Source organism: Pseudophryne corroboree, chromosome 6 (assembly GCF_028390025.1).
Source record: "Pseudophryne corroboree isolate aPseCor3 chromosome 6, aPseCor3.hap2, whole genome shotgun sequence".
NCBI classification, from domain to species: Eukaryota; Metazoa; Chordata; class Amphibia; order Anura; family Myobatrachidae; genus Pseudophryne; species Pseudophryne corroboree.
The window spans coordinates 542,477,556-542,501,724 of NC_086449.1; positions in this window are offsets into that span (position 1 = coordinate 542,477,556).

A 24,169-nucleotide genomic window follows, 5' to 3' on the forward strand; every position below is an offset into this window, starting at 1 on the left:
TGAGGACTATTCCCAATCGTGGATGTCCATGACACCCATAGAGTGGTAACAGAAGCTGTGGCGAGCGCAGAGGACCACCAAGCCTGCTAGGGGCTTCAATGTGCTCGCCCCCCCCTGCCGGGATCTGACCGCCGGGATCCCATACCCAATCCACACAAACATTTAAAGCATCCCTTTTTGCTAGTCAGAAAATTAGCACTAAATGCTTTTATTATAAGTAATATCAGTTTTAACAAGAATGACCATTAGATGATGACATATGTTTACAATTACTGAGTTTAAGGTCTGCATCTGTCTCCACCATTGGCCACAATATTTTGGATACCTGATTGTTCACTGTTCTTGCAGTGTTAAAGTGTGTAACTCATGGGAACACAGTAGCATTGTTACAAACTTTCATATCATCCAAAAGATATTCCTATTGAAGCTAAGAACTTTAAGTTTAGCTTCTTGTAGTACATTCAACTGATACCCCCTCTCTAAAAAAAATTTAATCATTGCATCCATCTGAACATCTCTCATGATTGGTTGTGAGGTGATCCTTCTAATCTGCAGCAACTGTGAATATGGTTGTCCTCTTTGTAATGGCTTAGGGTGAAAGCTCTGCATATGCTGCAGGTTGTTGCGGTCCATTGGTTTGGTAAATAGCGATGTGGAGATGCTTCCATTATTGATAGTAATCTGGACATCGAGGAAATGCATTTGACTATTGCTAATAGAGTAAATCAATTTGACTGGATGCTCCTTGGCATTATGTTTCTATCACGCCTGGGGTTTGGGTTTGGTTTGCTCAGGCGTTTGTGGGCAAAGCTGACTTTGAAGGAGTGTGAGTGAAACAAGGAGGCTTTAACCAGGTTTTACACATGGAACTTAGAATTAGGCAGGTATTGAAGATACAATTAGAAGAATCGTTGGTGTTCCAGCAGTGATAAGTCCGAAGATAAATATGACATGAACAATCACTATATTAAGCTGGAACTGTGGATCACTGCTGATTCTGAAAGATGAATCAAATACAACTGGAATGATGGATGGAATGGAACCGGAATGATGACTGGAATGGATCTGGAATTATGGCCGGAATGGTACCAGAATGGACTGAAGAGCTGATCGGGCTGGTTCCAGAATGATGACACCAGAGATTCCTTGAGAGATGCAAATGTATTTGTCGTAAATGCAGACCAGAATGGAACGGACTGAAGTGCTGACCGGGCTGGATCTTAAATGATGACACCGGAAAGTCCTAGAGAGATGCAGTTATAATAGCAGATACAATTGGTACTTGAAAATCACCAGGCTGGAACTGGATCAGGGTGAACACTATATTTGTAAGAGGTCAGTACAGAGCTGTTACTTCCTGAGAAGAGAATGTTGTACTGACTGTTTGATGTCATCAGTAAATCACCTTTATACCCAATGGTGCCCATGGGTTGGATGTTACAATCAGCTGGCTGGATGGAGCTCCATGATTGAACAATGGAAGATCAGCTGATAGATTCCAAGATGCAGAGCCGAGCCTAGGCATAGGCATTTGATATGCCTAGGGGCACAAGAAGCTTTTGCTGATTAAAATGATATGCAGTATGCCTATATTTTGTGTGTAACTGCGGCTGTATCTGCATATGAAATGCTACCTTACAGTGTATTGTTGGAAATCACTCTAACGTCGCATACAGAATATAGGCATGCTGCATATAATTTTAATCAGCAAAAGCTGGGTGTGCATCCTAGCCACATATTTATGCAAATAAGATGCATTTTCATCAAAAAAGGCACCCAACGTTAGCAGTGCTGCCAGCTGACTCCCGCCAGGCATCTCCTGCATGGCGTATTTAGGCAAGATGTATGTGGACACATACAGTATGTATCCAGGCAGTAGTCACAGTGTTATTGGCCATGTGAGTGCTGTGCGTGGGTGGGTTGTTTGTGCAGTAGTGTTCAGCATATGTGTAAGGGGCATTGTGTGTCATGTATAAGTGCATTAAGAATGTGTGACAAATGTGTAAGTGGTACCATGAGTCTCATTATGTGTATAAGTGCATTAATAATGTGCGGCATATCTGAAAGGGACATTATATGTGTCATTATGTTTATAAGAGCAGTAATAATATGCAGCATATGTGTAAGGGACATTATGTGTATAAGGACATTAAAAAAGGTTTTCATAATGTGTAAGGCACATTCTGTTTATATATGGGCATTATTAATGTGTGTCATATGTGTGAGGGTCATTACTGTGTGGTATTATGTTTATAAATGCATTACTTTTGTGTGGCATTATGTGTATAAGGTGCTCTAATATGTGGCGTAATGTATAGAGAATGCACTACTGTGTGATGTAATGTGAATAAGGAGCGGTACAGTGTGATGTAATGTGAATAAGGGGCACTACTATATGGGGTATGAACACCAAAATGAGTATTGCTATGGGTGAGGAGTGATGGTGCTGGGAAAGGGGCACAGGGTCAGAGGCAGAACTAGCTGTGGTGCTACGGGGCACCGGCCAAAATCTTGCCTAGGGCATCATATTGGTTAGGGCTGTCTCTGCCAAGATGGCAACGCCCAGGTCTGGTTTTGGATGGAAATCTGGATTAAGCCCAAACACCAAGAAGCAGACATCATGAAGGACACTGCTTAGACAGCAGGCACAGTTCAGCACTACTCACAGAGACTTCACCTGAGAACCGTGCCAGAGGACCCCTGCCTGAATCAGGAGCGATGTGTGGAAGCACCATGGCCAGGCCTCTGCTTCAACCAGGACAGATATCACAAAGGTTAGAATGTTTTAATACTCCGGAGCGTGACAGTTCCTCAATTTTCACCAAAAAAACTCCTAATTTCTATGCCAGAAAATTATTTAGAAAGTCATTTATAAAGCGGGTATAGAAAATAATCCTGCTAGCAATGTTGTCATCTGCAAAGAATGTCTAATTTTCCACCTTGAAGATATACATATTGGCGTACAAAGGTGCCACATTGGAAACCACAGCAGAGCCGACACACTGGAGGTAAAACCTACCATTGAATATTAATTTTTTCATCAGGATCATATGTAAAAGTTCAATAACCAAATACATTTATGCTTTAGTATAGAGGGGATGCCATGAGGAAGTGTTTCATAGCATACATAAACAAATTGTGGGGAATCACTGTATACAGGCTGCTAATGTCTATACTGCAAAGCCATTTTTCTTTATCCAATATAGGAAGATTATGAAGTTTCCATAACAGAGCAAAGGTGTCTAAAAGGTAATAGGAAACAGAGAAACATAGAATTTGATGACAGAAAAGAACCACTTGGCCCATCTAGTCAGCCCCTTTGCAAACCTTATTGTTATGTATATCCTTATTAGATCCATAGTTCTTTGTTAGGATATCCTTATGTCTATTCTAAGCATGTTTAACTTGCTCTTCTGTATTAGCCACTACTACCTCTGATGGATGGCTTTTCCACTTGTCCACTATCCTTTCTATGAATTATTTTTTTTTCTCAAGTTTCCCCTGAACCTAACTCCCTCCAGTTTCAGTTCTCATGTTCTAATAATTCTCTTCCTTTGAAGAATGTCTGCCTCTTGTACTTTGCTAGAACCCTTGATATACAGTATTGGAAAGTTTCTGCCATGTCTCTCTTTTCCTTCCCTGCTCCCAACTATACATATTAAGATCTTTTATTCTTTTACATATTTTAGTGCCCTTGTATGCTCTCTAGGGTATTCATATACTCCTGGAGATATTTCCTCCAGAACTGAACACAGTATTCTAAATGAGACTATGCCAATGACCAATACAGTGGCATAATTACTTCTTTATTTCTGCAGCTGATTCCTCTCCCTATGCAACCTAGCATCTGACTTGCCTTCCTCATTGCTTGTTTCATTGCTTGCATGCCTTTAAGCTAGCTGAAATAGTGATAACTACTTCTCTCCTCATTAGTTTCCATTATAGTGCCTTTGATACTGTATTTAGCCTTAGGATTTTTGAGACCCAATTGCATGATTTTCCATTTTTTTAAGCCATAAACTGTAGTTGCCATGCTCTAGTCTATCTAGATCATCATTTGTTTTACCCATTCTGATGTGTCTGTCTACCCTGTTGCATACATTTGTGTCATCTGCAAAAAGGCATACTTTCTGTTCAATACCTCTTGCATTGTAACCAACAAAAATATTAAAAAGCACTGGTCAAGGTACAGATCCCTGGGGCACTCCACTAGTAACCTTTTTGTCCTATGAATGCACTCCATTTACTACAACTCTTTTCTATCCTGCAACCAAGATCTTATCCATTCAACCATCTTAGAATGTAATCCAAAGCTTTAAAGTGTATTAGTCTGTGAGGTGGGACAGTGTCAAAAACCTTACTAAGCCTTACTTAAGTTTAGATAAGCTACATCTCCAAAAATTCCAAATTTAAGAAAAAGTCTGAGTTCTATCCGACTCAACACAAAAGTGGTTATATTTAAACATTCTATGTAGCAACTATAAATGATTTTAGGACACACTGGAATGAAAGGAAAGCACTTAAAACTTTGTTGGAAGATGATTCTATTATTATAAAGGCCACTGATTAAGGTGGTATCATAGTAGTACAAGACGAAATAGATTAAATCAAAGAAGCAGCAAGAAAACTTACTGTAATAACCAGTTTTATATTACTTAATAAACAGTTTATTAATTTGATAAAAGATATTAAGTGGAAGGAAAACTATGTATTATTGACATGTGATGTTGAGATTCTTTATAAGAACATACCACATATTGGAGGGATAAATGCACTTAAGAGCTATCGAATCCCAGATGATAAGCACACTGTAGCACAATGTAATTTTATATTTTATTCTATTTATTTTATACTCACTCATAATTATTTCACCTTTAATTCTAAGTTTTACATGCAGAGACATGGCACCGCCATGGTATCTTATTCACCCGAAGTTTTGCCAACTTGTATATGAGACTCTTCAAACAGACGTATGTCTGGGGAGGTCCCTTTGGGGTGAATCTGGTGCTCTATGGTTCATATATCAATGACATGTTCTTTGTCTGGGATGGTGATGGTTCTTCTACACAATTATTTGTTAATTATTTAAATGAAAACCTTCACGAGCACTGTGCATGCAACACAGATTACATTCTTGGACATCACCCTCTAAGTAGAGGGAAGACAGTCTTACCACTTGTAAATACAAGACAAATGTGGACTGTAGTAAGTTTCTAAGTTTCATCAGTCGTCATCATAAACTGTGGTTATTAAATATTCCAAAGAGCCAGTATCTAAGAATTAGACATAACTGGACTAAGGACACATAATTAGTACAACAAGCCAAAGATCTTACAGATGCCTTCATTGCAGGTCTTCTTGAAAAAGCGTTTAAAGAAGGTAAAGATATGAATCGTAGTAGTTTGTTGTGTATTAGAGAAAAGGAAACAAGTGACCAAGCTCAATCAACTTTACGCCCTACATTCATATCAAATATAACACACAATTGAAGAGAATTAAACAAATTATTAAGAAAGTTTGTTCTCTATTTAAATATGACAATATGCTTGGTAATTGTATAGAGGAACAACCAAAAATTATTTTAAAAACACCCCGCAACCTTAAGAATGCATTGGCTCCAAGCCACTTTAGGTGCTCTAACATGTTACAAAAAGAGATTTCTATTGTGAATTGGTTGGGTCTTTCAAGTACACCAAAAGGCTGCTATAAGTGTGGAAAAAATAAATGTAACACATGTAGACATAGCCAGAATAAGAGTACAGAGTTTAAGTCAAGTTCCTTGGGACAGAACTTTCAGATAAAGAACTTTATCAACTGTCAGAGCACTTACTGTATGCTGTTTACCTAATAACGTGTGAATGTAGCACCCAATATGTTGGGAGAACAACTACTACTACTACATCCTACTCTGAATCAGATATTTCTGGAACACAGAAGTAATGTGATCAAAGGATTAACCACTCATAGTCTATCACGGTAGGTAAATAAAAAACATTAGGGAAATGTAAATGTTCTATCAATACAAGGGATATAGCATATAAAACAAAAAGAGAGAGGAGGGAATAGATTTTAACCAGCTATGTAAGAGGGAAGCTTTTAGGATATTTTCCTCAAATAGTATATCTCCTCTGGGTCTTAATGAAACAATTGAAATTAATAACATTTGAATAATCTGTTTCTTCCTTATTTAGTTATATATATAATTATTTTGGGCCCTCCTCTTCTCTGCTCTTAATAATCCTTGATTGGGTCTTATAGAAATGTATAGAAGAATTGGTGAGAACAAAGCCTATTTGAAGCTGGAGGATGTAACATATTGCAGGCTGCAGAACTTTGTAAATACCACACTTTAACAAGTCTGGTATGATGTTTGATTCTTGATATCACCCTTATATGGATTTACAAGGAATTGTAGCCCATGACTGACTGAAATAGGATAGAGAGAATTTGTTGTTTCTTATTCAGCACCTGTCTGACATTGTTATTTTATTGATATATATTCTGATTGGACATTATATATTTTTAATAATATTGAATATTAAAAACTAAAATATTTTAAGCACTCTCTAATGGAGTAATTACACTGTGTATGTGTGTATATATATATATATATATATATAATATATATTAGTGATGAGCGGGTTCGTATCCTCGGGATCCGAACCCCCCCGAACTTCACCCTTTTTTTCATGGGTCCGAGCAGACTCGGATCCTCCCACCTTGCTCGGTTAACCTGAGCACGCCCGAACGTCCTCATCCCGCGGTCGGATTCTCGCGAGATTCGGATTCTATATAAGGAGCCGCGCGTCGCCACCATTTTTCACTCGTGCATTTACCTCTGTGTCGTCAAGTATACTATCCATCCATACCTGTGGTGCATTTCAGTTTTGCACAGCTTGCTGACCACCAGTATATATAATATATAGCAGTACGGTACAGTAGGCCACTGCTCTACCTACCTCTGTGTCGTCAAGTATACAATCCATCCATACCTGTGGTGCATTTCAGTTTTGCACAGTTTGCTGACCACCAGTATATATAATATATAGCAGTATGGTACAGTAGGCCACTGCTCTACCTACCTCTGTGTCGGCAAGTATACTATCCATCCATACCTGTGCTGCATTTCAGTTTTGCACAGGTTGCTGACCACCAGTATATATAATATATAGCAGTACGGTACAGTAGGCCACTGCTCTACCTACCTCTGTGTCGTCAAGTATACTATCCATCCATACCTGTGGTGCATTTCAGTTTTGCACAGTTTGCTGACCACCAGTATATATAATATATAGCAGTACGGTACAGTAGGCCACTGCTCTATCTACCTCTGTGTCGTCAAGTATACTATCCATCCATACCTGTGGTGCAGTTCAGTTTTGCACAGTTTGCTGACCACCAGTATATATAATATATAGCAGTACGGTACAGTAGGCCACTGCTCTACCTACCTCTGTGTCATCAAGTATACTATCCATCCATACCTGTGGTGCATTTCAGTTTTGCACAGCTTGCTGACCACCAGTATATATAATATAAAGCAGTACGGTACAGTAGGCCACTACTCTACCTACCTCTGTGTCGTCAAGTATACTATCCATCCATACCTGTGGTGCATTTCAGTTTTGCACAGTTTTCTGACCACCAGTATATATAATATATAGCAGTACGGTACAGTAGGCCACTGCTCTACCTACCTCTGTGTCGTCAAGTATACTATCCATCCATACCTGTGGTGCATTTCAGTTTTGCACCATTTGCTGACCACCAGTATAAATAATATATAGCAGTACGGTACAGTAGGCCACTGCACTACCTACCTCTGTGTCGTCAAGTATACTATCCATCCATACCTGTGGTGCATTCCAGTTTTGCATAGTTTGCTGACCACCAGTATATATAATATATAGCAGTACGGTACAGTAGGCCACTGCTCTACCTACCTCTGTGTCGTCAAGTATACTATCCATCCATACCTGTGGTGCATTTCAGTTTTGCACAGGTTGCTGACCACCAGTATATATAATATATAGCAGTACAGTACAGTAGGCCACTGCTCAACCTACCTATGTGTCGTCAAATATACTATCCATCCATACCTGTGGTGTATTTCAGTTTTGCACAGTTTGCTGACCACCAGTATATATAATATATAGCAGTACGGTACAGTAGGCCACTGCTCTACCTACCTCTGTGTCGTCAAGTAAACTATCCATCCATACCTGTGGTGCATTTCAGTTTTGCACAGTTTGCTGACCACCAGTATATATAATATATAGCAGTACGATACAGTAGGCCACTGCTCTACCTACCTCTGTGTCGTCAAGTATACTATCCATCCATACCTGTGGTGCATTTCAGTTTTGCACAGTTTGCTGACCACCAGTATATATAATATATAGCAGTACGGTACAGTAGGCCACTGCTCTACCTACCTATGTGTCGTCATGTATACTGTCCATCCATACCTGTGGTGCATTTCAGTTTTGCACAGTTTGCTGACCACCAGTATATATAATATATAGCAGTACGCTACAGTAGGCCACTGCTCTACCTACCTCTGTGTCGTCAAGTATACTATCCATCCATACCTGTGGTGCATTTCAGTTTTGCACAGTTTGCTGACCACCAGTATATATAATATTTAGCAGTATGGTACAGTAGGCCACTGCTCTACCTACCTCTGTGTCGTCAAGTATACTATCCATCCATACCTGTGGTGCATTTCAGTTTTGCACAGCTTGCTGACCACCAGTATATATAATATATAGCAGTACGGTACAGTAGGTCACTGCTCTACCTACCTCTGTGTCGTCAAGTATACAATCCATCCATACCTGTGGTGCATTTCAGTTTTGCACAGTTTGCTGACCACCAGTATATATAATATATAGCAGTACGGTACAGTAGGCCACTGCTCTACCTACCTCTGTGTCGGCAAGTATACTATCCATCCATACCTGTGGTGCATTTCAGTTTTGCACAGGTCGCTGACCACCAGTATATATAATATATAGCAGTACGGTACAGTAGGCCACTGCTCTACCTACCTCTGTGTCGTCAAGTATACTATCCATCCATACCTGTGGTGCATTTCAGTTTTGCACAGATTGCTGACCACCAGTATATATAATATATAGCAGTACGGTACAGTAGGCCACTGCTCTACCTACCTCTGTGTCGTCAAGTATACTATCCATCCATACCTGTGGTGCATTTCAGTTTTGCACAGTTTGCTGACCACCGGTATATATAATATATAGCAGTACGGTACAGTAGGCCACTGCTCTACCTACCTCTGTGTCGTCAAGTATTCTATCCATCCATACCTGTGGTGCATTTCAGTTTTTGTGCGCAGTATATATAGTAGTAGGCCATTGCTATTGATAAATATATTCCTGGCATATAATTCCACACATTAAAAAATGGAGAACAAAAATGTGGAGGGTAAAATAGGGAAAGATCAAGATCCACTTCCACCTCATGCTGAAGCTGCTGCCACTAGTCATGGCCGAGACGATGAAATGCCATCAACGTCGTCTGCCAAGGCAGATGCCCAATGTCATAGTAGAGAGCATGTAATATCCAAAAAACAAAAGTTAAGTAAAATGACCCAAAAATCAAATTTAAAATCGTCTGAGGAGAAGCGTAAACTTGCCAATATGCCATTTACGACACGGAGTGGCAAAGAACGGCTGAGGCCAGGCCCGGCTCTACCCGCTCAGCAAGGTCTGCAAAGCAGGGAGGCGCTGGTCTAGACAGGCGCCTCCCTGCTCTGCTACCTTACTGATGGGCAGTGTTAATGGCAGGGACGTTTGCTGCAGCCTGCGCCTGTCACACTATCAGGCAGCAGCAGCGCCGGCAGCATGATGTACTCACTGATCGTTTTAACATCCGTCTCTGTGTGCTGATAATATCCTCCTGTCAGAGCCCTCCCCCCTTCCCTCTCCCCCTTGCTCCTCCCGCTGCATATGTCAGAGAGACAGGCAGCAGTGTCGCCCCTCCCTCCACTGTGACTCGGTGGTGAAGTCAGGGGGAGGGCACTGCCTCCAATACACAGAAAGGCACGTGCACTGGTTTGGAGGAGCCAGCAGCCATGAGGAGCAGCCAGCCACACTGAGGGAGGAGCAGAGACTCGGGTTAATAGACTGCTGCAGCTAAACGTGTGCTGGGGGGTGTCATCAATCTGCTGTATTGGGGGGTGTCAGCAATGTTTGCTGGGGGGTTTCATCAGTGTGTGCTGGGGGTGTCAGCAATGTGTGCTGGGGGGTGTCAGCAATGTGTGCTGGGGGTGTCCTTAGTGTGTGCTGGGGGTGTCCTTAGTGTGTGCTGGGGGTGTCATCAGTGTGTGCTGGGGGTGTCATCAGTGTGTGCTGGGGGTGTCATCAGTGTGTGCTGGGGGTGTCAGCAAAGTGTGCTGGGGGTGTCATCAGTGTGTGCTGGGGGGTGTCAGCAATGTGTGCTGGGGGTGTCATCAGTGTGTGCTGGGGGGTGTCAGCAATGTGTGCTGGGGGTGTCAGCAATGTGTGCTGGGGGTGTCATCAGTGTGTGCTGGGGGTGTCAGCAATCTGTGCTGGGGGTGTCATCAGTGTGTGCTGGGGGGTGTCAGCAATGTGTGCTGGGGGTGTCAGCAATGTGTGCTGGGTGTGTCATCAGTGTGTGCTGGGGGTGTCAGCAATCTGTGCTGGGGGTGTCATCAGTGTGTGCTGGGGGTGTCAGCAATGTGTGCTGGGGGTGTCAGCAATGTGTGCTGGGGGGTGTCAGCAATGTGTGCTGGGGGGTGTCAGCAATGTGTGCTGGGGGTGTTATCAGTGTGTGCTGGGGGGTGTCAGCAATGTGTGCTGGGGGGTGTCAGCAATGTGTGCTGGGGGTGTCATCAGTGTGTGCTGGGGGGTGTCAGCAATGTGTGCTGGGGGGTGTCAGCAATGTGTGCTGGGGGGTGTCAGCAATGTGTGCTGGGGGTGTTATCAGTGTGTGCTGGGGGGTGTCAGCAATGTGTGCTGGGGGGTGTCAGCAATGTGTGCTGGGGGTGTCATCAGTGTGTGCTGGGGGGTGTCAGCAATGTGTGCTGGGGGGTGTCTGCAATGTGTGCTGGGGGGTGTCATCAGTGTGTGCTGGGGGTGTTATCAGTGTGTGCTGGGGGGTGTCGGCAATGTGTGCTGGGGGGTGTCAGCAATGTGTGCTGGGGGTGTCATCAGTGTGTGCTGGGGGGTGTCAGCAATGTGTGCTGGGGGGTGTCAGCAATGTGTGCTGGGGGTGTCAGCAGTGTGTGCTGGGGGGTGTCAGCAATGTGTGCTGGGGGTGTCATCAGTGTGTGCTGGGAGGTCATTAATGTGTGCAGGGGGTGTAATCTGTGTGTGCTGGGGGTCATTAATGTGTGCTGTGCTGGGGTGTGTGTAATTAATGTGTGCACGGGTTGTGTGTAATTAATGTATGCTGGTGAGGGGGGTCATTTGTGTGTGCTGGGGAGGAGGTTGCCATTTATGTGTGCTGGGGGTGTCATTAAAGTGTGCTGGGGAGGGGCGTGTAATTAATGTGTGCTGGGGAGGTTGTGTGTGTGCTGGGGGATGTGTCATATTAATGTGCTGGGGAGTGGCATATTAACAATGTGTGCCTATTAATGTGTGCTGGGGAAGGGGTGGTCATATTAATGTGTGCTGACGAGAGGTGTGTCATGTTAATGTGTGCTGGGGAGAGGAGCTCATAGTAATGTATGCTGGGGGGGAAATGGTATGTGTATAAGGGAACTCTACCTGGCACAATGTGTAAAATGATGCTCTACCTGGCACAATGTGTAAAATGATGCTCTACCTGGAATAAAAGGGTGCTCTGCCTGGAATAATGTGTGGCTTGCTCTACCTGGCATTGTAAAAGGGTGCTCTGCCTGGAATAATGTGTGGCTTGCTCTACCTGGCGTTGTAAAAGGGGCCCTACCTGGCACAATGTGTAAAAGTGGGCTCTACCTGTCATTGTAAAAAGGAGACTAAACCTTGCGCTATGTTTAAAAGGGGACTGTACCTGGAATAATGTGTGACTGACTCTACCTAGTGCAGTATGTAAAAGGGGGCTCTATCTGGCGTAATGTTTATAAGTGGCACTACTGTGTGGCGTAATTTTGAATAATGGAGACTACTGTGCGTCACTATTTAATGCCTCTATAATTTTGCACCGTGCCTTTGTCCATGTTATAGATGTTTTGAGGGGGGGGGCACCAAAATGTCTAGTTACAGCTCTGAGAATGAGATCTGTCACATTTGTATTTGTAGACAGGCGCAAAATCGATGGTTTGCAGGAGGGCGCCGAACACCCTAGCACCGGCCCTGGCTGAGGCCCTCTCCTATGTTCCTCATGACTAGTGGGTCAGCTTCACATGAGGATGGAAGCACTCATCCTCCTGCTAGAAAACTTAAAAGACTTAAGATGGCAAAAGCACAGCAAAGAACTGTGCATTCTTCTAAATCACAAATCCCCAAGGAGAGTCCAATTGTGTCGGTAGCGATTCCTGACCTTCCCAACACTGGACGGGAAGAGGTGGCGCCTTCCACCATTTGCACGCCCCCTGCAAGTGCTGGAAGGAGCACCCGCAGTCCAGTTCCTGATAGTCAAATTGAAGATGTCACTGTTGAAGTACACCAGGATGAGGATATGGGTGTTGCTGGCGCTGGGGAGGAAATTGACAAGGAGGATTCTGAGGGTGAGGTGGTTTGTTTAAGTCAGGCACCCGGAGAGACACTTGTTGTCCGTGGCCATTGACATGCCTGGTCAAAATACAAAAAAAATCACCTCTTCGGTGTGGAATTATTTCAACAGAAATGCGGACAACTGGTGTCAAGCCGTGTGTTGCCTTTGTCAAGCTGTAATAAGTAGGGGTAAGGACGTTAATCACCTAGGAACATCCTCCCTTATACGTCACCTGGAGCGCATTCATCAGAAGTCATTGACAAGTTCAAAAACTTTGGGTGACAGCGGAAGCAGTCCACTGCCAACTTCCTCTTGTAACCAAGCTCCTGCAAACCACACCACCAACTCCCTTAGTGTCAATTTCCTCCATAGACAGGAAAGCCAATAGTTCTGCAGGCCATGTCACTGTCAAGTCTGACGAGTCCTCTCCTGCCTGGGATTCCTCCGATGCATCCTTGAGTGTAAGGCATACTGCTGCTGGCGCTGCTGTTGTTGCTGCTGGGAGTCGATGGTCATCCCAGAGGGGAAGTCGGAAGACCACTTGTACTACTTCCAGTAAACAATTGACTGTCCAACAGTCGTTTGCGAGGAAGATGAAATATCACAGCAGTCATCCTGCTGCAAAGTGGATAACTCAGGCCTTGGAAGCCTGGGTGGTGAGAAACGTGTTTCCGGTATCCACCGTAAATTCACAGGGAACTAGAGAATTGATTGAGGTACTGTGTCCCCGGTACCAAATACCATCTAGGTTCCATTTCTCTAGGCAGGCGATACCGAAAATGTACACAGACGTCAGAAAAAGAGTCACCAGTGTCCTAAAAAATGCAGTTGTACCCAATGTCCACTTAACCACGGACATGTGGACAAGTGGAGCAGGGCAGACTCAGGACTATATGACTGTGACAGCCCACTGGGTAGATGTATTGCCTCCCGCAGCAAGAACAGCAGCGGCGGCACCAGTAGCAGCATCTCGCAAATGCCAACTCGTTCCTAGGCAGGCTACGCTTTGTATCACCGCTTTCCATAAAAGGCACACAGCTGACAACCTCTTACAGAAACTGAAGAAACATCATCGCAGAATGGCTTACCCCAATTGGTCTCTCCTGGGGATTTGTGACATCGGACAACGCCACCAATATGGTGCGTGCATTACATCTGGGCAAATTCCAGCACGTCCCATGTTTTGCACATACATTGAATTTGGTGGTGCAGAATTATTTAAGAAACGACAGGGGCGTGCAAAGGGATGCTGTCGGCATTCAGCCACCGCGTGCCGAAGACTGGAGCACCAGCAAACACTCCTGAACCTGCCATGCCATCATCTGAAGCAAGAGGTGGTAACGAGGTGGAATTCAACCCTCTATATGCTTCAGAGGATGGAGGAGCAGCAAAAGGCCATTCAACCCTATACAGCTACCAACGATATAGGCAAAGGAGGGGGAATACACCTGACTCAAGCGCAGTGGAGAGTGATTTCAACATTGTGCTAGGTTCTGCAACCCTTTGAACTTGCCACACGTGAAGTCAGTTCAGACACTGCCAGCCTGAGTCAGGTCATTCCCCTCATCAGGCTTTTGCAGAAGAAGCTGGAGAGATTGAAGGAGGAGCTAAAACAGAGCGATTCCGCTAGGCATGTGGGACTTGTGGATGGAGCCCTTAATTCGCTTAACCAGGATTCACGGGTGGTCAATCTGTTGAAATCAGAGCACTACATTTTGGCCACCGTGCTCGATCCTAGATTTTAAACCTACGTTGTATCTCTCTTTCCGGCAGACACAAGTCTGCAGAGGTTCAAAGACCTGCTGGTGAGAAAATTGTCAAGTCAAGCGGAACGTGACCCGTCAACAGCTCCTCCTTCACATTCTCCCGCAACTGGGGCTGCGAGGAAACGGCTAAGAATTCCGAGCCCACCCGCTGGCGGTGATGCAGGGCAGTCAGGAGCAAGTGCTGACATCTGGTCTGGACTGAAGGACCTGCCAATGATTACTGACATGTCGTCTGCTGTCACTGCATATGATTCTGTCACCATTGAAAGAATGGTGGAGGATTATATGAGTGACAGCATCCAAGTAGGCACGTCAGACAGTCCGTACGTATACTGGCAGGAAAAAGAGCCAATTTGGAGGCCCTTGCACAAACTAGCTTTATTTTACCTGAGTTACCCTCACTCCAGTGTGTACTCCGAAAGAGTGTTTAGTGCAGCCGCTCACCTTGTCAGCAATCGGTGTACGAGTTTACTTCCAGAAAATGTGGAGAAGATGATGTTCATCAAAATGAATTATAATCAATTCCTCCGTGGAGACATTCACCAGTTCACATTGCCTCCAGAAAGTACACAGGGACCTGAGATGGTGGATTCCAGTGGGGACGAATGAATAATCTGTGAGGAGGGGGATGTACACAGTGAAAGGGGTGAGGAATCGGACGATGAGGAGGAGGTGGACATCTTGCCTCTGTAGAGCCAGTTTGTGCAAGGAGAAATTGATTGCTTCTTTTTTGGTGGGGGCCCAAACAACCAGTCATTTCAGTCACAGTTGTATGGCAGACCCTGTCGCTTAAATGATGGGTTTGTTAAAGTGTGCATGTCCTGTTTATACAACATAAGGGTGGGTGGGAGGGCCCAAGGACAATTCCATCTTGCACCTCTTTTTTATTTAATTTTTCTTTGCATCATGTGCTATTTGGGGACTATTTTTGGAAGGGCCATCCTGTCTGACACTGCAGTGCCACTTCTAGATGGGCCAGGTGTTTGTGTCGGCCACTTGGGTCGCTTAGCTTAGTCACACAGCTACCTCATTGCGCCTCTTTTTTTCTTTGCATCATGTGCTGTTTGGGGACTATTTTTTGGAAGTGCCATCCTGTCTGACACTGCAGTGCCACTCCTAGATGGGCCAGGTGTTTGTGTCGGCCACTTGGGTCGCTTAGCTTAGTCACACAGCTACCTCATTGCGCCTCTTTTTTTCTTTGCATCATGTGCTGTTTGGGGACTATTTTTTTAATCTGCCATCCTGTCTGACACTGCAGTGCCACTCCTAGATGGGCCAGGTGTTTGTGTCAGCCACTTGGGTCGCTTAGCTTAGTCATCCAGTGACCTCGGTGCAAATTTTAGGACTAAAAATAATATTGTGAGGTGTGAGGTGTTCAGAATAGACTGGAAATGAGTGGAAATTATGGTTATTGAGGTTAATAATACTATGGGATCAAAATGACCCCCAAATTCTATGATTTAAGCGGTTTTTGAGGGTTTTGTTGTAAAAAAAACACCCGAATCCAAAACACACCCGAATCCGACAAAAAAAATTCAGGGAGGTTTTGCCAAAACGCGTCCGAATCCAAAACACGGCCGCGGATCCGAATCCAAAACCAAAACCCGAAAAATTTCTGGTGCACATCACTAATATATATATATATATATATATATATATATATATATATATAGAGAGAGAGAGAGAGAGAGAGTAGATGCGGGCCGGCACTCCTCCCAATGGCTGTAAATTACCCTTGTGCCCTCTGGAAGAAATTTTGCAAAGTCCCAATACAGAAGACAGCGGCACTCAGGAATTTTCAAAACAAATGATTGTATTCAAAGTGAACAAGAAAGCCGACGTTTCGGGGCTCACCCGCCCCTTTGTCAAGGTGTGTAACAATAGATAAAAACAAACACATACCTTATATCTAGAAGAAGCCCGCCAGTGCCCGTGCGTGGACCGGAGTCGCGGCTTCCCGCTGTACTTCCGGTCCCTCTGTGATGACCTCACTACGGCTGCGCCTTTTGGTTGTCTAGGCAACCCTGACGCTCCTCCGTGTACAGGTCCGTTCTGTTAGAAACACACATCGTGACAGAAGTGTAACCTCACTGCCTACAGAACCCACCACCTTATCACTGATTGTGGCGCACATCTCATGCCACCTGTTGGGCAACCCGGTCTATGTACATAAAGATCCATACATGACAGTGTTATATATATAGAGCGTCCTGCCATACCAGATCCTAAAACTATAAGGCTATGGAGGCCTACCTCTAAGGGCCGTGTTGTGTATAGGGCTCACTAGCCCAAATTAAGCAGCTGTCCCCCTTACGTGTAGTCTACAGTGTGTACATAAAAATAACACATGATGCTTGACGGCTATGACCTGTGCTTGGTGTACGGGTAATGCTTCAAAATGTGATGAACGAAAACACTGACCATATTCGATGTTGTGGGGTGTATAACACCTAGTAAACCTAAACCACTGCAAAGAATAAAAATGAAAAATAAAAATAAAAAACCAATACCCACACCTGTGCAATAAAAACTCTATGGATATGTGAAAAAAACCAAGTGTAGGCAGTGAGGATACACTTCTGTCACGATGTGTGTTTCTAACAGAACAGACCGGTACATGGAGGAGCGTCAGGGTTGCCTAGACAACCAAAAGACGCAGCCGTAGTGAGGTCATCACAGAGGGACCGGAAGTACAGCGGGAAGCCGCGACTCTGGTCCACGCACGGGCACTGGCAGGCTTCTTCTAGATATAAGGTATGTGTTTGTTTTTATCTATTGTTACACACCTTGACAAAGGGGCGGGTGAGCCCCGAAACATCGGCTTTCTTGTTCACTTTGAATACAATCATTTGTTTTGAAAATCCCTGAGTGCCGCTGTCTTCTGTATTGGGACTTTGCAAAATTTCTTCCAGAGGGCACCAGGGTAATTTCCAGCCATTGGGAGGAGTGCCGGCCCGCATCTACTCTGTTCAATTTGAGCAGGCCAGTTTTTCCTGCTGCTCAGCCGGGGGCAAGGCACCTCCATCGTTATATGGACTCTGTTTGTGCATAAAAGGAATACCCCTTCTGGAGGTGAAGTTTTCCAGTCACCAGCACTACTGTCACTTGAGCACCTTTTCCAGCCACTTTTTAGTGTATCTCCAGCAGCCATGGAATCCACATCTACTACAGTACACCTAGACGACATCCCAGGACGCAGGGGCATGCAGTCAGCCCTAGGGGAATCTTTCAGTTTCACGGATGATGATGCGGAACGCTTACGATTTAAAGAGAAGTTGGGGGCGACCGAGAGAACGGGTGGTATAGAGGACATCTACCACCAGCTCCTCAAACTCAAGCGCCGTGAATGCGACTACTTACTACACGGGATATCGCTATCCGAATACCACCGGGAGAAACTGATACCCAGGGGGTTTCATAGTGAAAAACGTCCCCACCATTGGCCGGTATAACCCGGAGTTTTGTAGGAAATGGGTGGGCATTTTAAACAAGTGCAGCCTTGACCTCATCCTATTGGTGGTAGAAGAGGCAGGAAGGGAACTGAAATTAACAAGAGAGAAAGTTTCTAAACTTGAACTCGAACACAAGACTGTATTACACTCTGAGTCTAATCAAGATTGGCTTCACAAACTACAGAAACAGTGTGAGGATTACAGAAAAGATCTCATTAAATTCAAACGTAACAAACACCAAATTGTGAAAGAGAACTACGATCTGAATAAGGTGTACAGATGGCTGTTGGGAGGTGAAGGGGGTCAGAGTACCACCTATAAGTCCAGAAACAAACACAGCTGGAGGAGAAGGAGAAAGATGCGGTTCCAAACTACAGGCACTTCCAACAGCGATAGTGAGAATGCCCCCCAGGATCCAGAGGACTTTTCACTTAGTACACCAGTCCCTTTAGGGACACCTGTGGGGACCCCAAGAGAAAAAGGAAAAAGAGGGGGATGCCCACCCGCCGGGGCGGGCAGTGCACGCGAATTAAGAGGGCGGTCTGCCAACAAGAATCGCTAGTATACAATCTTTCCAGCAGATCCTTTTCAGAGATTGAACTCAGAGTTCTAGAAAAGGGTCTTTCTTTTGTACCCACCAATCCCTTTAACGACCTAAAGTGGCAGGTGGAGTTACACCGTTTTTCACGTAAGCTGAGACTACAAGAATTCTTCCAGAGGACCAATCTGGAAGGGAACACAGACATGACCACATGAGAAGTTTTATAATATACGGCATAAATCAACCTTTGATCCACCTTCCACCAATCCGTCCATACAGTCTTTTACTAGATTAATGAATGACTCAGTTCTTAAATACACTGCTGCCTCAGCAACCACACACCAAAATCTATCCAGGTCTGAACGGGTGGCTCTCAAACAACAAGGGGCATACCGGGACGTCGTGTTCCGTCCCGCGGACAAGGGGGGAGGCCTTGTTATTCTAAACCTCTCTGACTATATCAAGGAAACTGACAATCAACTAGCAGTGGCGGATACGTACGAGGAATTGGCACAGGATCCGTCGGCTAGATACCAACAGGAACTTTTTCAGCTTCTAAATCAAGCTAAATTTAGGGGTCAGCTATCTGCCAAGTTATGTGAAGCACTTAAACAGGATCACCCTTTGGTCCCCATTCTCTTTTCAGTACCCAAGATACACAAGAATGCCAGCGCACCGCCGGGAAGGCCGATAATAGCGGCCAGAGATTCCATCTTTCAGCCGATTTCTATCTTCCTCGACGGCATTTTGCAACCTCTTATTTTGAAACATCGTAATTTCATCAAAGACACCACCAGTTTCCTGGAGCGGATCAACAAAGTGGGGTTGGTGCCGCCAGACACCTTGCTTTGCATCATCGACGTCAATAGCTTGTATACAAGCATCCCCCTCGAGGCAGGTCTTTGTGCCATGAGGAAATTCTTAATTGCGGAAAAAATGGAAGTCATCAACATAGACCTCTTCATGGAGCTCTTAACCATGACTCTTGAAAGGAATTTCTTTCTTTTTAACGGCAAATTCTATCGCCAAAAAATGGGGTGTGCGATGGGGAGCAATGTCTCCCCATCGTTCGCCAATATTTTCATGTTCCAGGAAGAACAGTCAGTCTTCTTTGACAACAAGGCAGTAGCACAGCATATACTTATGTTCACCAGGTACATAGACGACCTGTTCTTACTGTGGTCTGGGGGTCGGAAAGGCTTTTGAACAACTGATGGCGGATACCAACAGTAGACAGTCTACAATCAAATATACTCATCAAATCAATGGTGAGACATTCAATTATCTGGATGTTAAAGTGACCCTCACAGAAGGCAGACTGTTGACCAGTCTCTACTCTAAACCGACAGACAAAAATGTTTTGCTGCGTGCCAACAGCCACCACCCTAAGCCACTTAAAGACGGCCTTCCAAGGTCGCAAATGATAAGGGCCTCTAGAATAATCAGCGACCGCTCCCTCCTGGACCAGGAGTTAAAACTGATGGTGAGGAAGTTTGAGCGGAGGGGCTACGATCCACATAAATTGCAACAACAAAAGGCAGAAGTCATGCTGATCCCTAGAGATACTCTCCTGAGATCCACCCCCAAACCCACCAAAGCAGTGATCCCATTTGTAAATACTTTCAACACCGCTAGTCCAATAGTTCAGAGAGCGACTAGGGCTCTATGGCCGATTATTTCAACTGATAAGACGCTACCATCATTGAAGGGTAAAAGACCCATGCTGTGCTTCTCCAGGGGAAGGAACATCAAAGATATCATCGTCCACACCGACATCACAGGGTTTCAAGGGGAGGTAGAGAAGAAATCTTCCTCCTTCTTGACTAAGGCACCAGGGTGCTATAAGTGCCTAGGATGTACAACATGTGCCAGCATGATAGTAGGGACTTCCTTTAAACATCCTCACACTGAGAAGAGATACCATATCAGACATGTGTTGTCGTGTACAACGACGCACATAGTATACCTACTCACATGCCCCTGTGAGTTATTTTATGTAGGTAAATCAATAAGGACAATGCGGGAGAGAATGGCCCTTCACAGGACGGCAATTAAACAGGCCCTGTCGGGTAAACCATCAGAACAGCCGGTGGCCCGTCACTATGCAACTGCGGGACATTCCCTAAATGACATGAAACATCAGATCATTGACCATGTACCCAGGAACCCCAGAGGGGGTGACCGTGACCGCAAGCTTCTACAAATAGAATCCAAGTGGATCCATGAGTTGGGCACGGTCAGTCCGGGAGGATTAAACGAGAAATTCTCGTGGAATGTCTTTCTGTAAAGCAAGTCTGCACTAAACACCCCAAAGACGGTGACCTGTCCTTCCATGTCAATAGGAAGAAATGAGATCATGTATTCGGCCATCAGAGAATTCTAAGATATTGAAGCTACTCTAGCGGATGATCGAGGACTTTGAGTCATCTTGTATCCGTCCATTGCTCCAGTGGATATTGTCTAGTGTGACTATTAGATACTTGTCGGTTTGGACTATTGTCCAATAAGAAATTTGTTTATTGCTGGCGCACCTCTCATGAACCCTTAAGGTAACCAGTAGGCTAGTTACCTGCAATGTTGTTTTTTGTTTTTTGTTTTTTTGAGGCCCCATACAATCTAGCATAACCCTTTGGTACTGTCTGCCTTAAACACTAGAACCCTCTTAGGGTTTTCTAGTCCCCCCCAGTGCAGTCCATTCACACACCTACATTTTTGGGAAATAATTTTTCTGGTCACATTAGCTAGGCACTCCTAACATCACCAAGCAGGAACCACAGGTTTGACCTCCTGTTGTTCGTACACTGGGTTTTTTTCACATATCCATAGAGTTTTTATTGCACAGGTGTGGGTATTGGTTTTTTATTTTTATTTTTCATTTTTATTCTTTGCAGTGGTTTAGGTTTACTAGGTGTTATACACCCCACAACATCGAATATGGTCAGTGTTTTCATTCATCACATTTTGAAGCATTACCCGTACAACAAGCACAGGTCATAGCCATCAAGCATCATGTGTTATTTTTATGTACACACTGTAGACTACACGTAAGGGGGACAGCTGCTTAATTTGGGCTATTGAGCCCTATACACAACACGGCCCTTAGAGGTAGGCCTCCGTAGCCTTATAGTTTTAGGATCTGGTATGGCTGGATGCTCTATATATATATAACACTGTCATGTATGGATCTTTATGTACATAGACCGGGTTGCCCAACAGGTGGCATGAGATGTGCGCCACAATCAGTGATAAGGTAGTGGGTTCTGTAGGCAGTGAGGATACACTGCTGTCACGATGTGTGTTTCTAACAGAACGGACCTGTACACGGAGGAGCATCAGGGTTGCCTAGACAACCAAAAGACGCAGCCGTAGCGAGGTCATCACAGAGGGACCGGAAGTACAGCGGGAAGCCGCGACTCCGGTCCACGCACGGGCACTGGCGGGCTTCTTCTAGATATAAGGTATGTGTTTGTTTTTATCTATTGTTACACACCTTGACAAAGGGGCGGGTGAGCCCCGAAACATCGGCTTTCTTGTTCACTTTGAATACAATCATTTGTTTTGAAAATCCCTGAGTGCCGCTGTTTTCTGTATTGGGACTATATATATATATATATATATATATGTATATATATATATATATATATATATTTATTTATTTATTGCTCATATCTATCTGCTATCTCTGTCCTTACCTTGATCTATTACTTTAGTTCTCCAGTCAAAAAAGTCAATAAGATTTGTTTGACATGATCACTCCAAAGTAGATCCAAGCTGTTTGGGATCGTGTAAATTGCTGGATTTGAGATATTCTACAACTCTTTCTTTTAAGAGTACTTCCATCAATTTCTCTACTACTTATGTAAGGCTCACTGGTCAGTAGTTACTTGCATCTTTCTTGCTTCCACTTTTCCAGTACTCTGGAAGTATTCCTGTAGGTAGTGACTGGTTGAATAATTCTGTTAATGCTGTTACCAGCACCCCTTTAAGCTGTTTTAGTATCCTTGGATGTGTATCATCTGGGCCCCATTGATTTATCCAATTTCAGTTTTGAGAGTTCTCTTAGGACCTTCTCTGTAAATGTACTTGTATCTACCTCATCTTATGACTATAGATGCAACTTAGTTGTAGCCCTTTCCTTTCTTTTCAGTAGTGAATACAGACAAAAATAATTAAGATGATTTGATATTACATTGTCTCCCTCAACAAGACTTTTTTGTTTTTCTCCCTTCACTTGTATATCTAGAAAAAGTTGCCCCCTTCACCTACTGACTGAGCCATTTTCTCTTCAGCTTTTGCCTTTAACATCTGATTGCCTCCTCTTAGCCTCCTATCTAGCAATATACACTTCTTTATCTTCATTATTCTGTGTCTGCTTATATTTCCTTAAGGCCATCTTTCTTGCTTTCACGATACTTGCTATTTCTATCACAAACCACATTGACTTCCTTTTCCTTGTGCTTTTCCTAACACTTTTGATACAAAGGTCTGTTGCTTTTAGTATTGCACATTTTATTTTTTTCCACCTTTCCTGCACTCCATACAAGTTCATTCGCTCTGCCAAAGAATCGCCTACACAGTTTCCAATCACTGTGCAGAGAGAGTTAGATTTGGGTGGGGTGTGTTCAAACTGAAATCTAAATTGCAGTTTAAAAATAAAGCAGCCAGTAATTACCTTACACAGAAACAATATAACCTGCCCAAATGTAAATCTATCTGCACATGTTACATCTGCCACACCTGCAGTGCAACATTGTTTTGCCCATTAGTGTGCTTTTTTGGTTTGCTAACAAACCTGAATAACCTCCACTGTTGTCTACAACTTCCTGAACGCATTCCAAATGCACTCAAAGTGCCATTTTAATACTCATACAATATTAAATGGTACCTTAACAGTACTTAATATTACATTTAATAATTAATAAATGCCACATTTATTATATTTATTAATATAGTGAATATGTGGTGAATAGGCAAATTTACAATTTTAATGATTATTGATGATTTATTAATAGGCATGGTTTTTATTCCCATGATTAACCGTGATGTACGCTCCTTAATTATGAGTGAATCTACTATTGGTGACATGTATTGGGTACTGAAAATAGTATAGCAAAACATATAAAACACAAATGTGAAAAATAGTGATAGGCTTCTTAAAATTGACCACCAATTTTACAACTATTACATAATTAAATACAGTCAGATATGTTGATAATGAATAATCCAATAACATCACCAGTATACAATTCATAGATCAACAATAAAAAAAACCTTTATCTAAAGGTCTTAACCATACTCTAAATGAAACTGGCTATATTTATATTGTCATTTAAACATGTTGGCATAAGATCATCAAGAGTGTATATCCAATAAGCTTATTTTTTTAGCTAGAAAGAATTCTCTATTTGTGCCGTTGTTACCTTCCTTTATATGTTCTAAAATGGTACAGGAGAAACTTTTTTTTTATCAGAAATATTAACCTCTGCAAAATGTCTTGGTAAACTGTGGTTTTTAACTTTATTTGTAATATTTTGCATTAGTTTCAGTATGCAAATTTTTATATTTCTTTTTGTTTTGCCTATATAGTCTAATCCACAGCCACATGTAATTAAATATCTAACAAACTCAGTGCTACAGGTCACAACCCCTTTTAAATGGGATGGGATTGGACTTGGGCTGCCTGAGATTAGAATACTGACAACGACATCCCGATGTGCAGGATCCAGACA